Source organism: Triticum aestivum, chromosome 1A (genome assembly GCF_018294505.1).
Source record: "Triticum aestivum cultivar Chinese Spring chromosome 1A, IWGSC CS RefSeq v2.1, whole genome shotgun sequence".
NCBI lineage: Eukaryota > Viridiplantae > Streptophyta > Magnoliopsida > Poales > Poaceae > Triticum > Triticum aestivum.
Genome location: NC_057794.1, coordinates 560,825,595 through 560,839,072, shown reverse-complemented (window position 1 = coordinate 560,839,072; position 13,478 = coordinate 560,825,595). Strand labels below are relative to the sequence as shown.

The 13,478-nt window shown below is 40.4% G+C and overlaps 1 long non-coding RNA gene across 2 annotated transcripts; it reads right to left on the bottom strand.

The window, feature by feature from the left end:
• Window positions 1–1,676: 1,676 nt before the first annotated feature.
• Window positions 1,677–4,849, bottom strand: LOC123067996 (uncharacterized). 2 transcript variants are annotated; one of them, XR_006431559.1, is made up of 5 exons: window positions 4,390–4,849; window positions 4,086–4,308; window positions 3,830–3,967; window positions 2,470–2,565; window positions 1,677–1,939 (listed from the first exon to the last, which is right to left on the bottom strand). It is a non-coding gene; the product is annotated as an uncharacterized lncRNA (long non-coding RNA). The 2 variants fall into 2 exon arrangements; XR_006431558.1 differs by having other exon boundaries at window positions 4,086–4,257; window positions 4,390–4,843.
• Between the last annotated feature and the right edge of the window lie 8,629 nt (window positions 4,850–13,478).

Genomic DNA, 13,478 nt, shown 5'->3' with positions numbered 1-13,478 from the left:
TGCAAATATGTTTCTTTCATAATAGGCTGAATCAGGAATGATGAACTAATCATATTTACAAAAATAAGAGAGGTCGAGTTCATAACAGCTTTTCTCATCTCAATAAGTTCATCATATATCGTCATTATTGCCTTTCACTTGCACGACCGAACGGTGTGGATAATAATAATAGTGCACGTGCATTGGACTAAGCTGGAATCTGCAAGCATTCAATTCAAGAGAGAAGACAAGGTAATATGGGCTCTTTGTTAGATCAACAATAATGCATATGAGAGCCACTCAACATTTTTATTATGGTCTTCTCCTCTCGACCCCCAAAGAAACGAAACAAAACTATTTACACGGGAAAGCTCCCAACAAGCAAAAGAAGAACGAGAAATCTTTTGGGGTTTCCTTTTTAATTACTACTGCTACAGGCATGGAAAGTAAACTAACTAAAAGCTACAACTATTTTTTTTTTGGTTTTTCTTAAGGTTTATCAAACACACAAGAAGAAAGCATAAAAAGGAAATAAACTATCATGGATGATACAATGAAAAAGTATGAGCACCGACAACTAGCATGAGTGTGTGAACAGGAATGTAATGTCGGTGAGAAGTACGTACTCCCCCAAGTTTAGGCTTTTGGCCTAAGTTGGTCTACTCCCACGGCTGGCCTGGCGGATATCCGAAGTTGTAGTTGGGGTCGTACTGAGAAGGATCCTCCTGGTGCCACAGGTTGGCGATCTCCACTGATAAACAGACTGCCGGTGCAGATCAAATTGTGATTCCGGCTCTGGCTCTGTAGCTGGTGTGGGGTTTCGGTAGGCGTGAATGGCCTCTGGCGGAACAAGGTACTTGCCTGCAGATAAGTCAAACAAGGAAGGAGCAGGCAAAGTAATAGTCTTAGGATGATTTTTATCAAATATCAGCTTGTACTTAAGCATCTTTTCCTTATTCTTAACAATAAAATCATGTGCTACCATACTCTTATAGTCTAGAAAAACAGGAGGCAACAACTTTTCTTCTTTCTCATAATGCCTAATAGGTATGTTAAAATGTGCAGTGAGGCCAAGATACCTCCCAAGATGGGCCCTTTGTACGGTTAAGATTTAACCGCTTTGCAACAATAGCGCCCATACTAAATGTGGCATCACACTAGAAGAAATATGTCAACTTGTGAGCCTCACTATTGGTCACTGAAAGGTCATTGATTTTCATTTGCGACCAAAAACAGATGGTCAAAAGCTGACGGTCGTAAACCGAAATTAACGACCTTCTTTGTGATATCTAAAAGGTTGTTGGTTCCACGACCAAAATTTTGGTCACTGGCAGCCTCCTCAGGCCACGTAGGATCCAGCATGGCAACCTGACATGGATAAGAATCAGCCTGGTCCAACTGGGTGTCTATATGGGCCAAGCCCACTAATTCAGCCATTTATTATTTGGCCAAGCCCAATAATTCAGCCCATTTATTATTTTGTTTTCCTGATAATTTAGGTCAACCACATGGGCCAAGCCCAACAATTGGGCCTACTATTTTGCTTTGACATTGCCTTTCTGGCAAGAGTTTCAAATGTTACTATTTTTTCAAGAGAAGGGTCCACTAGTCTGATGGGTCCCAATTGTCAGGTTCTAGTAAGTGGTTCCTCGGATTTCAATGATCCAATAAATAAATAACCAATAAATACACAATGCTTCAAACAGAGCATAACTAAATATCATGGAAACATGGTTCAAATCATGAATACAATCAAATAGAGCCAAACCTGGCACATTGCGATCAAACATGGTTCACATCAGGTTTACAATCAAAAATAGTCTGCATCAGGTAACACAACTAAAGAATGAAAAAATAACTAGCTATCGAATTATAACTAGCTCCAATGAGCTAGAAGTCTATGATTCTCCCGACTTCTTTGTCCTGGAGCCCACGATGAAACACGAATGAAGTACAGCATCTGTAAGTTATCAAACAAATATGGTTAGGAGCAAAATAAAGGCAAATCTAGAAGCACATTAACTTGTAGGCAGTCTGTGTGCATAAAAAAAGTAAAACAAGCAAAATGAGGCATAGAAATCAGTGGATACAAGTAGTAACTATCAGCAACAAGTAATACTCCAATCACATCCGGTTTACAATCCTATAAATGCGACATTTTTATCATTTAAGCATATAAGGACAAAGTAAACAGCATTTCGATGTTTGAAACAAAGAACCAGAATTTTAATGTTTGAACAGCAAAAAAATTGTTCCAGTAGATCATATCCAGTTTAAATTAACCCCTTTGACACCAATATTATGCAACATCAAAGAAGTATACATACTGATCAGGTTTAAATTAGCACATAGCGGCCAAATACTAGTAACTGATGCTTAGTACACAAAGACATGATTCAGCTAAGTAGACAAGAAAATGGCTCAGTGCATAAATAGCACATGATTTGTATACATAACTACTGTGTTCAAGAATTGATTAGAAAGCAGTACCCTAAAGAAGGTAGCAAGCAAACATTTTACTTCTGAAGATAGGAAACCCAGATCAGCACCTTCATCATGACTGCAAGCTTGACTTGGGTATGCATACTGCAAAAACAAAGGGCATTTGATTAGGCGAAGGAAAACAGCAGTTTAAATCCGCTAATTATATTCTGTAGCACATAATTCAAGATCATGCAAATGCACTATAGACACTGAAAACAGAAAAAAAAATACCCACGTTGTCATATATAGTTGTGCTAGGGAATTTTAAAAACATAATCAAATGCAAGTAGGAAGAACACCAAGATTGGTTTCTGTACGAAGATAAACTACAGCCAAAGGAAGGGTAATAGATGAAGAAAAAATCCCGACATACAAAGGTAAGCTCAGCACACAGAATAAAAGGAGTGGAACTTCAGTACAGCCTATAAATTGTCATGTTCACAATATTAGAAGTAAGCTCAGCATAAGCATAAAAGTTTTGTTTGGCACCACCACATCAGAAGACACCTTTATTCTTCACTATTATCAGAACACGCCTAAATAATGATGAACTTATTTCCTACAGAGCACAAAGCTGAGCTTGTAGCTAGTAAAACGTGGGGCATAAAGCAGAAACTAGACACCATGATTGTTCTAGGCATAAAATTGGTTGTAATAAAACTTAAAGTGATAGGCCTATAGAAGTATCAACATCTCTCTCCACAGACATCCCCAAATAATCAACAGGCAATATGGAGGAGGGGTGGTTTCCCCTGCTTCAATCCTGAATTAGCCATGGATAATCCTGAATTTAAAGTGATCCAGGTATCATAGTGCATATGCATCATTTCGTGTCTGGTATTCTCACATTGAAAAGACAAGAAGTAGAAAATGTGGCTCAAGATACAAATCAAAAGGTTGTCAAAAATGACGAGAAAGACCTGACATCCAACAAACAAACCAGCTGAACCTATAGCTCATGATGAGCTAACTTAAATAAAGACACATAAATCAAAAGAAAAGTTCAGCATTATGATTCAGGAAAAGTATGGAAGACAGCAATCAATATAATTTTGCCTTCTCATTTTATTGAAGTTTCATCTTCTGAAATTGTATCCACCCACATTAATATAGTGTCTATAAGCTAGTATTTTGACATTTTTTTCATCCATGATTGAGATGCACCATAAGCCAGGTGAACATGTAGATCTAGACATGCCAGCTGAACCATACGTGCAGAAATCAATGGCAAGAAAAGATACTCATTATGATTCAGGACAAAGATGTGAAGCTGCAGTTCCGTGTATACATCATGTGAATATCCACTGATTCCAACCAACACGCTAGTGGATCTGAGGGGAGGAGGGAGCGAGCATTCAGACGTAACCTGGAGGGCAGTGGAGTCGTGGCGAGCTTGGAGCCTTTGTAGATGAAGTAGCCGACGACGACAGCCGCGGATGCCGCCCTAGTAGACCTGACTCGACGTTCCCGAGCGTATTCTTACAGCCACTGCACCACCCGAGCCCTGAACCATCAGTAAGACACAAAAAACATCAGATCTGAGCCGTCTCTGCTATGGACAAGCACGAGAAGAAGATGGAGGAGTGGAGCAATTTCAACAGAGCAAACGATGGGGAGCTCACCCTAGCCCTCTCCCTCAGCTTGGCAAAGGGAAAGAAAGTTGAGACCAGGCGGTGCAGCGGGCGTTCTGTCGAGCACCTGGGGCGCGCTCTGGTTGGCGCAGGACACCCGAACCGGCGCTGCGCTCGTCCCGGACCGGTGGCTGCAGGGTGCGGAGCCGTTGTACTCGAAGATCTGCGCGGGGGCGAGGAGAGCGGGCCGTCAGGCGGGCTGGGAAATCAATATCTTCCCCACCATGTTTGCATCAGTAGTTGTGGAGAGGAAGAACACTAGAGGTAGGTAGAAGAAGAAGGTGAGGGGTCTGACCTGCTGCTGCACATCTTGCAGGCTCGCCATGGCCATGGCCATGGGAGGAACAGATGGGCCGCCTAGGGTTCCGGGCGGCGTCGAGGAGGTTGGACGCGGCGGACCTCCACGACGACCGGAGAGGAGAAGAGGCGGGGCTCCAGCCGGCGGCTGCCTCGACGGCGGTGGCTCCTCCGCACTCACCGGAGAGGAGACAGTAGCGGCATCAGGGGCGAGGAAGAAGGTCGGCGTGGGAGCAGCCATCTCTGTAGCCGGATTGGGGATCGAGGAGAGGAAGGCCGCGCACTGGATCTTGCCTAGCGCACCGTCCGATCATGTATCATGGATCGGGGAGCACGCTGGATCTTGGAGAGCGATGGGAGGGGTGGGTGGCGGCGAAGGGGAGGGGAGGTGAGAGGGATCGGGGAGCGCTAGGGTTCGCTAGGGTGTGCGGGGGACGAGGGAGGAGTGCGGGCTGTGGCCTGCAGGTTAGGATGCGTTTGGTTGAAGGTGTCGTATGAATGGGTTGGGACCGTTCAATTTTTTTGGGATTGAAACATTCAATTCATGTGTTTGGCTGAATATAAGTGGTGAGTTAATTATTTAGGACGGGACCACCAGTCATGCTCACATAGTCATGCATGCAAAGGGTGGCTATTTGATTCGACCGATTTGGTTGGGGGAACGGTTCAGCATCTTCATGGCATATTCTCTTTTTTTGGCTCGAATCATTCATGTGCTTTATAACCAAACATGTCTATTTTCTGAACGATCCCAACCCATTCATGACCGCCCTTGCAACCAAACGCATCCTTATTGGGCTAGGTGAGGTGAGAAGGTGAGGGGGGAGCGCTGCCGTTGGATCGGGTGGATCGGACGGTGCTCCATCCATGATCCGCGTGACATGCTTCTGAATCAATCAAAACAGAGTATATGTGTGTGACGTCCATGACCATACAAGTAGGTCATAATTGGCTAAAAATAAAATGCAGATCTCTTTGTCTAAGAGAACCGACTCTTTTGGCGCCGTCTTTCGGCGGTTCCCCTCCGCCGGTGACTTCTTGGTCGTCGGTGATGAGGAGGGTCGTCGGATTCCGCGTGTGTGCATCATTTTAACTTTAGATTTTAGGGTCCTAGTAGTTTAGGTTTTTGGATCATTCGACGTCTCGACTTCGGGTGCGGGAGCGGCTATAATGAATAAAAAAGCTTTGGATTTTTATCCGACAAGGCCGCTAGTAAGGACCTCGGCACGTAGAAGAGCGGGGCATCGACGAGGTGGTCGCGAGCGAGGAGCTCGTCATCCTCACCTTCCCGGTGACCGAAGACCAGTAGTCATACCCGCAGTTTTGACAGCATTTTGAAACAAATTCAAAAAAGAGAAAAAAAAATGTAACTTTCGCATTGTGGCATTATATCTGACCTAGTTTAGAGGAAAAATAATAAACTTTGACTAAGGTAAATAATAAACTTTGACTATGGTAAATGTCTTAATAATAAATTTTCAAGCCAAAAGATCAATCTTATGACCACATTCATGACATAGTTTGTTCAAGTGGTCTTGTATTGTGCACAAGGGTGCATCTTGGAATTCCAACAATGTTGCCTAACGGAGTTTTCATTTTCTTTGCACGAAAAATTCATTTTCCATTTTTTGAGTGCCCGAAATGAGTTTTTTTTGTGAAGGACCTACCATATATTTGTTGCAAAATTGAACCAAAACAATTTTCTAAAATACTAGGCCATATTTAATGCACAATTGACCAAATGGTTGGGTGTCAAAAGCCTTGATCCACTTCTGGTGAAAAGGCAAATTTTTGCCGATTCAGTAGGAAGCGGGTCAAATTTGAACTGCGACTGCCTCATAGTTTGCTCTTTATTTTTTCAAAAATAATTTATAGGTACATAAGTATCTATTTAATCAGAGAAACATCAAAAATTTTCCAAAATCCAACCACTAGCTAGGAACGGTCAAGCCCGCCGTTTTGACCTCATTTTGAAATAGGCATAAAAAATTCAAAAAAATCAAAAAATTGGAAAATCTTCGCATTGTGTCATTATATGTGACCAACTTGCCAGTGAAAATAATAAACTTGTAATGTGGCAATTATTTTAAAAAAGTGTTCTCAGAAATGAGCTATCACGCGTCAATGTTCATGGCTTTCAAGCCAAATGATCAATTTTATGGCCACTTTCATGGCATAGTTTGTTCAAATAATCTCATATCATGCACAAGGGTGCATCTTGGAATTCCAAGCAATGTTGCCTAAGGGAGTTTCCATTTTCCGTGCACGAAAGTTTCATTTTCCATTTTTTGAGTGTCTGAAATGAGTTTTTTTTGTGAAGGACCTACCATATATTTGTTGCAAAATTGGACCAAATCAATTTTCTAAAATACTAGGCCATATTTAATGCACAATTGACCAAATGGTTGGGTGTCAAAAGCCTTGGTCCACTTTTGGTGAAAAAAACAAATTTCCGCCAATTCAGTAGGAAGCGGGTCAAATTTGAACTGCAGCTACCTCATAGTTTGCTATTTATTTTTTCCAAAAATAATTTATAGGTACATAAGTATCTATTTAATCAGAGAAACACAAAAATTTCCAAGATTCAACCACCAGCTAGGAATGGTCAAGCCCGCCGTTTTGACCGCATTTTGAAACGGGCATAAAAAATTCAAAAAAAATAAAAAATTGGAAAAAAACTATGCATTGTGTCATCATATGTGACCAAGTTTCCAGGAAAAATAATAAACTTGTAATACGGTAATTATTTTTAAAAAGTGTTCTCAGAAATGAGCTATCATGCGTGAAGATTCACGCCTTTCAAGCCAAATAATCAATCTTAGGGCCACATTCATGGCATAGTTTGTTCAAATGACCTCATATTATGCACACGGGTGCATCTTGGAATTCCAAACAATGTTGCCTAAGGGAGTTCTCATTTTCTTTGCACGGAAAATTCATTTTCTATTTTTCGAGTGCCCGCAATGAGGTTTTTTTGTGAAGGAACTACCAAATAATTGTTGCAAAAACGGACTAAATCAATTTTATAAAATACTAGGCCATGTTTAATGCATAATTGACAAAATGGTTGGGTGTAAAAATGTTTTATCCACATCTAGTGAAAAAGACAAATTTCCGCCGATTTAGTAGGACGCGGGTCAAATTTGAACTGCAGCTGCCTTATAGTTTGCTCTTTATTTTTTTTCAAAAATCATTTCTAGGTACATAAGTATCTATTTAAGCATAAATACATGGTTTGGTGGTGATACGTTGAGGTTTGGACGGTGGCCCAGGGCCCCAACTCCAAAGCGCGTAGTCTCGCATGCCCGCCGCGTGGTCACCGCATGACGTGGCGTTGCCATGCGTTCTGGGAAGCCTAGGCATGTCTAGTAGGTTTGACACTCCCCAGGTAGATGCTTGGAAGAAAATAACAACAGAAGAATCTCACGAGGAGACCGAACAAGCTCAAACATGAATTAGCACCCAAGTGTTTGATTAGTGGTACGGAAAATGCACATGGCCAATGGGCCTGACTTTTGGCCGAGGATGATCATCTACTAAGGACACTATCTTGGAAAATTTGCAGCTCAAATGGAGGTGCCTAGGTGTCACTTGCTTTGCAACGTACCACACTGGACAGAAATATGAATGCTAAAGCCACACTCACATGTATTGTTAGATGGGGCTCAAATTCTGTGGAGAGCAACGATTTAGGAATATAGAAGATGTGGCAAAAATTCAGCTCATTACGATATGCCTAGCTAGTACTTCCTTCACAACAGTTTGAGTTGAACAAAAACTTTGGAAATTTGCCGAGGAAGATTTACCAGGCAAATGGAGTTGAATATTCTCATGAGGCAATGATTTGGATAGTAAAGAATGCCCAACTTTTTGGGGAATTTTGGGAATGACAGAAATATAGGTTGCTTCACAACCTAGGGCAAAAATTGACACGTGGACATGACACATAAGCAAAACGGATGAGGTGGCACCTAGTCATAGCAATAAGTACCAATGCATCCACGTTCACAACCTCATGACCATTTATATTGGTCGTAATCAGGTAGAAATAAGGTTATTGGCCACTCTTGTCAACTTTGTGACCATTTGGTGTAAGCAATTTCAGGGTTTGAGCCCTTCCAAGCGAAATGGTCGTGGATTTACGACCAATTCAGCTGGGGTCACTAAGAGAAGGTCACAAGTTGACATATTTCTTATAGTGTCACGGAACAAGGCATGGCACAAAATAACAATATTAGGGGCACTAAGGTTGCCACAGTTTCCGCGACCAATCAAGCATCTACTAGCAAATATTGCAAAGTAACGTAGAACAGGAAAATGTATGCTAGTAATTCTTGCATCGGAAACCTTCCTAGTTTCCCCTACAACAATCATATCAATAAACCCTTCCACATCATTGCGATGTGGTTCTTCTATGCTGCCTGTAAAGGGTATCTCACAGACCCGGCAAAAATCGAAAAGGGACACCTCCTTATACTCATCATATAAATAGAAATCCATCGAAGGTGGTGACCTCCTAGCATGGAAATGAAAATTTTGCACAAAAATATTAGTAAGTAAGAGATAATGTTCGCGTTGGTCGTGGAGGAAGTCGGTGAGGCCTGCATTCTCAGCCAACTCATAAAAATCATCATAAATTCTGTCTACTCTCAAGAAATCATCACAAGGCCATTCACATGGCCGAACCTCCGCAGTACGAGGGAGATTATACTTGGGCTTCTTGTTCTCTTCACTTTGTTTATCCTTCGAGCATCGGCTCGATGAGCCCCTCAAAAATCTCCTCAGCTTTTTCTGAAATTTTCTAAAAAATTTAGCAACTCAAAATAAAAAGTGAACCAAACTCAACAAAATTGATAGCAACTACTCCTACAAGTGCCTAGAGGCAATATCATGCATTAAAACTACTTTTAACCATATAAATTTGACATGCAAGCTCAAGAATAGGGTCACCTAAGCAGCAAAAAATTGCAATGAATAAAGCACTAGAACAAAAACTAATTGGACCATTGGAGGAGTCACATACCAAAGAACAATCCCCCAAAGCAGTTTTGTGAATGGAGCTTTGAGCTAGGAGATCGAAAATGGCAGCAAGATGAGCTAGAACTCGTGCTTGAGCTGGTTAGTGATTTTTTGGGAGGAAGGAGTGTGTGGTGGCTGGAATAAGTGGAGGGGAGCCACCATGGGCCCACAAGGCAAGGGGCGCGCCCGGGGGGGTGGGCGCGCCCTCCACCCACGTGGGCACGTGGCTGCTCCCCCTGTCGTGTTTTCAGTGCCAGATATTCTAAAATATTCTAGAAAAAAAATCATATTTAAATTTCAGGGCATTTGGAGAACTTTTATTTTCGGGGTATTTTCATTGCATGGATAATTCAGAAAACAAACAGAAAAATACTATTTTTTCTTTATTTAATATAAATAACGGAAAGTAAAAAGAGGGTACGGAGAGTTGTGTTTTCTAAATTCATCCATCTCATGCTCATCAAAAGGAATCCACTAACAAGGTTGATCAGGTCTTGTTAACAAACTCATTTCGAATAACATGAAACAGGAGAATTTTCGAATAACACTAGGTTACCTCAACGGGGATATGCACATCCCCAATAATAAGAATATCATATTTTGACTTGACAGCAGGAAGAGGAAATTCAAAACCTCCAATAGTAATTGTTGAAATTTTTCCAATAGAATTGATACTGTGGACTTGAGGTTGTTTCCTCGGAAAGTGTACCGTATGCTCATTACCATTAACATGAAAAGTGACATTGCCTTTGGTGCAGTCAATAACATCTCCTGCAGTATTCAAAAAGGGTCTTCTAAGAATAATAGACATACTATCGTCCTAGGGAATATCAAGAATAACAAAGTCTGTTAAAATAGTAATGTTTGCAACCACAACATGCACATCCTCACAAATACCGACAGGTATAGCAGTTGATTTATCAGCCATTTGCAAAGATATTTCAGTAGGTGTCAACTTATTCAAATCAAGTATGCGATATAAAGAGAGAGGCGTAACACTAATGCCGGCTCCAAGATCACATAAAGCAGTTTTAACATAGTTTCTTTTAATGGGGCATGGTATAGTTGGTACTCCTCGATCTCCTAGTTTCTTTGGTATTCCACCTTTAAAAGTATAATTAGCAAGCATGGTGGGAATTTCAGCTTCCGGTATCTTTCTTTTATTAGTAACAATTTCCTTCATATATTTAGCATAAGGGTTCATTTTAAGCATATCAGTCAAACGTATACGCAAAAAGATAGGTCTAATCATTTTAGCAAAGCGCTCAAAATCCTCATCATCCTTTTTCTTGGATGGTTTAGGAGTAAAAGGCATGGGTTTCTGAACCCATGGTTCTCTTTCTTTACCATGCTTTCTAGCAACAAAGTCTCTCTTATCATAACGTTGATTCTTTGATTATGGGTTATCAAGATTAATAGCAGGTTCAATCTCTACATCATTATTATTGCTAGGTTGAGCATCAACATGAACATCATCATTAACATTATCACTAGGTTCATGTTCATTTCCAGATTGTGTTTCAGCATCAGAGATAGAAATATCATTAGGATTCTCAGGTGTGTCTACAACAGGTTCACTAGAAGCATGCAAAGTCCTATCATTTTTCTTTTTCTTCCTCTTAGAAGGACTAGGTGCATCAACGTTATTTCTCTGAGAATCCTTCCCAATTCTCTTAGGATGGCCCTCGGGATACAAAGGTTCCTGAGTCATTTTACCACCTCTAGACATAACTCTAACAGCATTATCATTCTTCTTATTATTTAATTCACTGAGCAAATCATTCTGAGCTTTAAGCACTTGTTCCACTTGAGTGGTAACCATAGAAGCATGTTTACTAATAAGTTTAAGTTCACCTTTAACACTAGCCATATAATCACTCAAGTGTTCAATCATATAAGCATTATGTTTCAATTTTCTACCAACATAAGCATTAAAATCTTCTTGCTTAACCATAAAGTTATCAAATTCATCCAAACATTGGCTAGAAAACTTAGCAGGAGGGATTTCAGCTTTATCATATCTATAGAGAGAGTTTACCTTTACTACCTGTGTCAGGTTATCGAGACCGTGTGTTTCTTCAATAGGTGGTGAATTAAGACCATGTATTTCTTCAACAGGAGGTAAATTCTTAACATCTTCAGCTTTTATACCTTTTTCTTTCATAGATTTCTTTGCCTCTTGCATATCTTCACAACTGAGAAATGGAATACCCCTTTTCTTCGGAGTTGGCTTAGGAGTTGGTTCAGGAAGTGTCCAATTATTTTCATTGGTCAACATATTATTCAATAGAATTTCAGCTTGATCAACTGTTCTTTCCCTGAAAACACAACCAACACAACTATCCATGTGGTCTCTAGAAGCATCGGTTAATCCATTATAAAAGATATCAAGTATTTCATTTTTCTTGACAGGATGATCAGGCAAAGCATTAAGTAATTGGAGAAGCCTCCCCCAAGCTTGTGGGAGACTCTCTTCTTCAATTTGCACAAAATTATATATTTCCCTTAAAGCAGCTTGTTTCTTATGAGCGGGGAAATATTTAGCAGAGAAGTAGTAAATCATATCATGGGGACAACACAGACAACCAGGATCAAGAGAATTAAACCATATCTTAGCATCACCCTTTAATGAGAACAGAAATAATTGAAGGATATAATAGTAGCGAGTTTTCTCATCATTAGTGAACATGGTAGCTATATCATTTAATTTAGTAAGATGTGCCACAACAGTTTCAGATTCATAGCCATAGAAAGGATCAGATTCAACCAAAGTAATTATATCAGGATCAACTGAGAAATCATAATCCTTATCAGTAATAAATATAGGTGAAGTAGCATAAGCAGGGTCATATTTCATTATAGCATTCAAAGACTTTTCTTTAAGCTTGGCTAATAATTTCTTAAGATCACTTCTGTCATTGCAGGCAAGAAAGTCTCGAGCAGTTTCTTCATACATAACATAACCCTCAGGCACAATAGGCAATTCGTATCTAGGGGAGAATCGTCATCATCACTTTCATCAATATTATCAGTTTCAATAATTTCATTCTCTCTAGCCCTAGCAAGTTGTTCATCAAGAAATTCACCAAGTGGCACAGTAGTATCAAGCACAGAAGTAGTTTCATCATAAGTATCATGCAAAGCAGAAGTGGCATCATCAATATCATGCGACATATCAGAATTAATAGCAGAAGCAGGTTTAGGTGTCGCAAGCTTACTCAAAACAGAAGGTGAATCAAGTGTAGAGCTAGATGGCAGTTCCTTACCTCCCCTCGTAGTTGAGGGAAAAATCTTGGTTCTTTGATCTTTCAAGTTCTTCATAATGATAAGCAGATATAAATCCCAAGTGACTCAAAGAATAGAGCTATGCTCCCCGGCAACGGCGCCAGAAAATGGTCTTGATAACCCACAAGTATAGGGGATCGCAACAGTTTTCGAGGGTAGAGTATTCAACCCAAATTTATTGATTCGACCGTGACGCCCGGATAATTAGGCTACAGTAATCCCGCGTTAATGATGCCACGTCACCTCGGTTACTGTTGCTAATCTCGCGTTAGTTCGAAACCGATTCGAATTCAAATTCAAAATCAAGCAAACAATAAAAGTTTTCAAATAATAAAACTAAAATGTTCATCATGTGGCAAATAATCCCTAACTAGTTTTGGTGGTGGAACCAACCTTTTACAAGGTGTTTAAATGCCCTAAACTAATTAAAAACAGTGGCTAAATAATAATTTAATTGCCTTTGAAAGTATAAAAATATTAAACTAATTTAATTTAGGTCCAAACTAGGTTTGGCAGTGGCCTATTTTGATGATACTAATTTAGGTGCTAACTTGGTATTTTAAGGAAACTAAAATAAAATGTAACTAAAATAAAACAAGAAAAGAAATAAAACAAAAATAAAAGGGAAAGGCTAATATAGTAAAAACCACCCCACTACCTTTGGGCCTAGGCCAACTGGCCGGCCCAGTCAGGCAGCCCACCCGCACGGCCCAGCCGACGCCCCACTCCCCTCCTCCATATCCCCACTCCAGGGGAAACCCTAAACCGTATCCCCCACTCTCT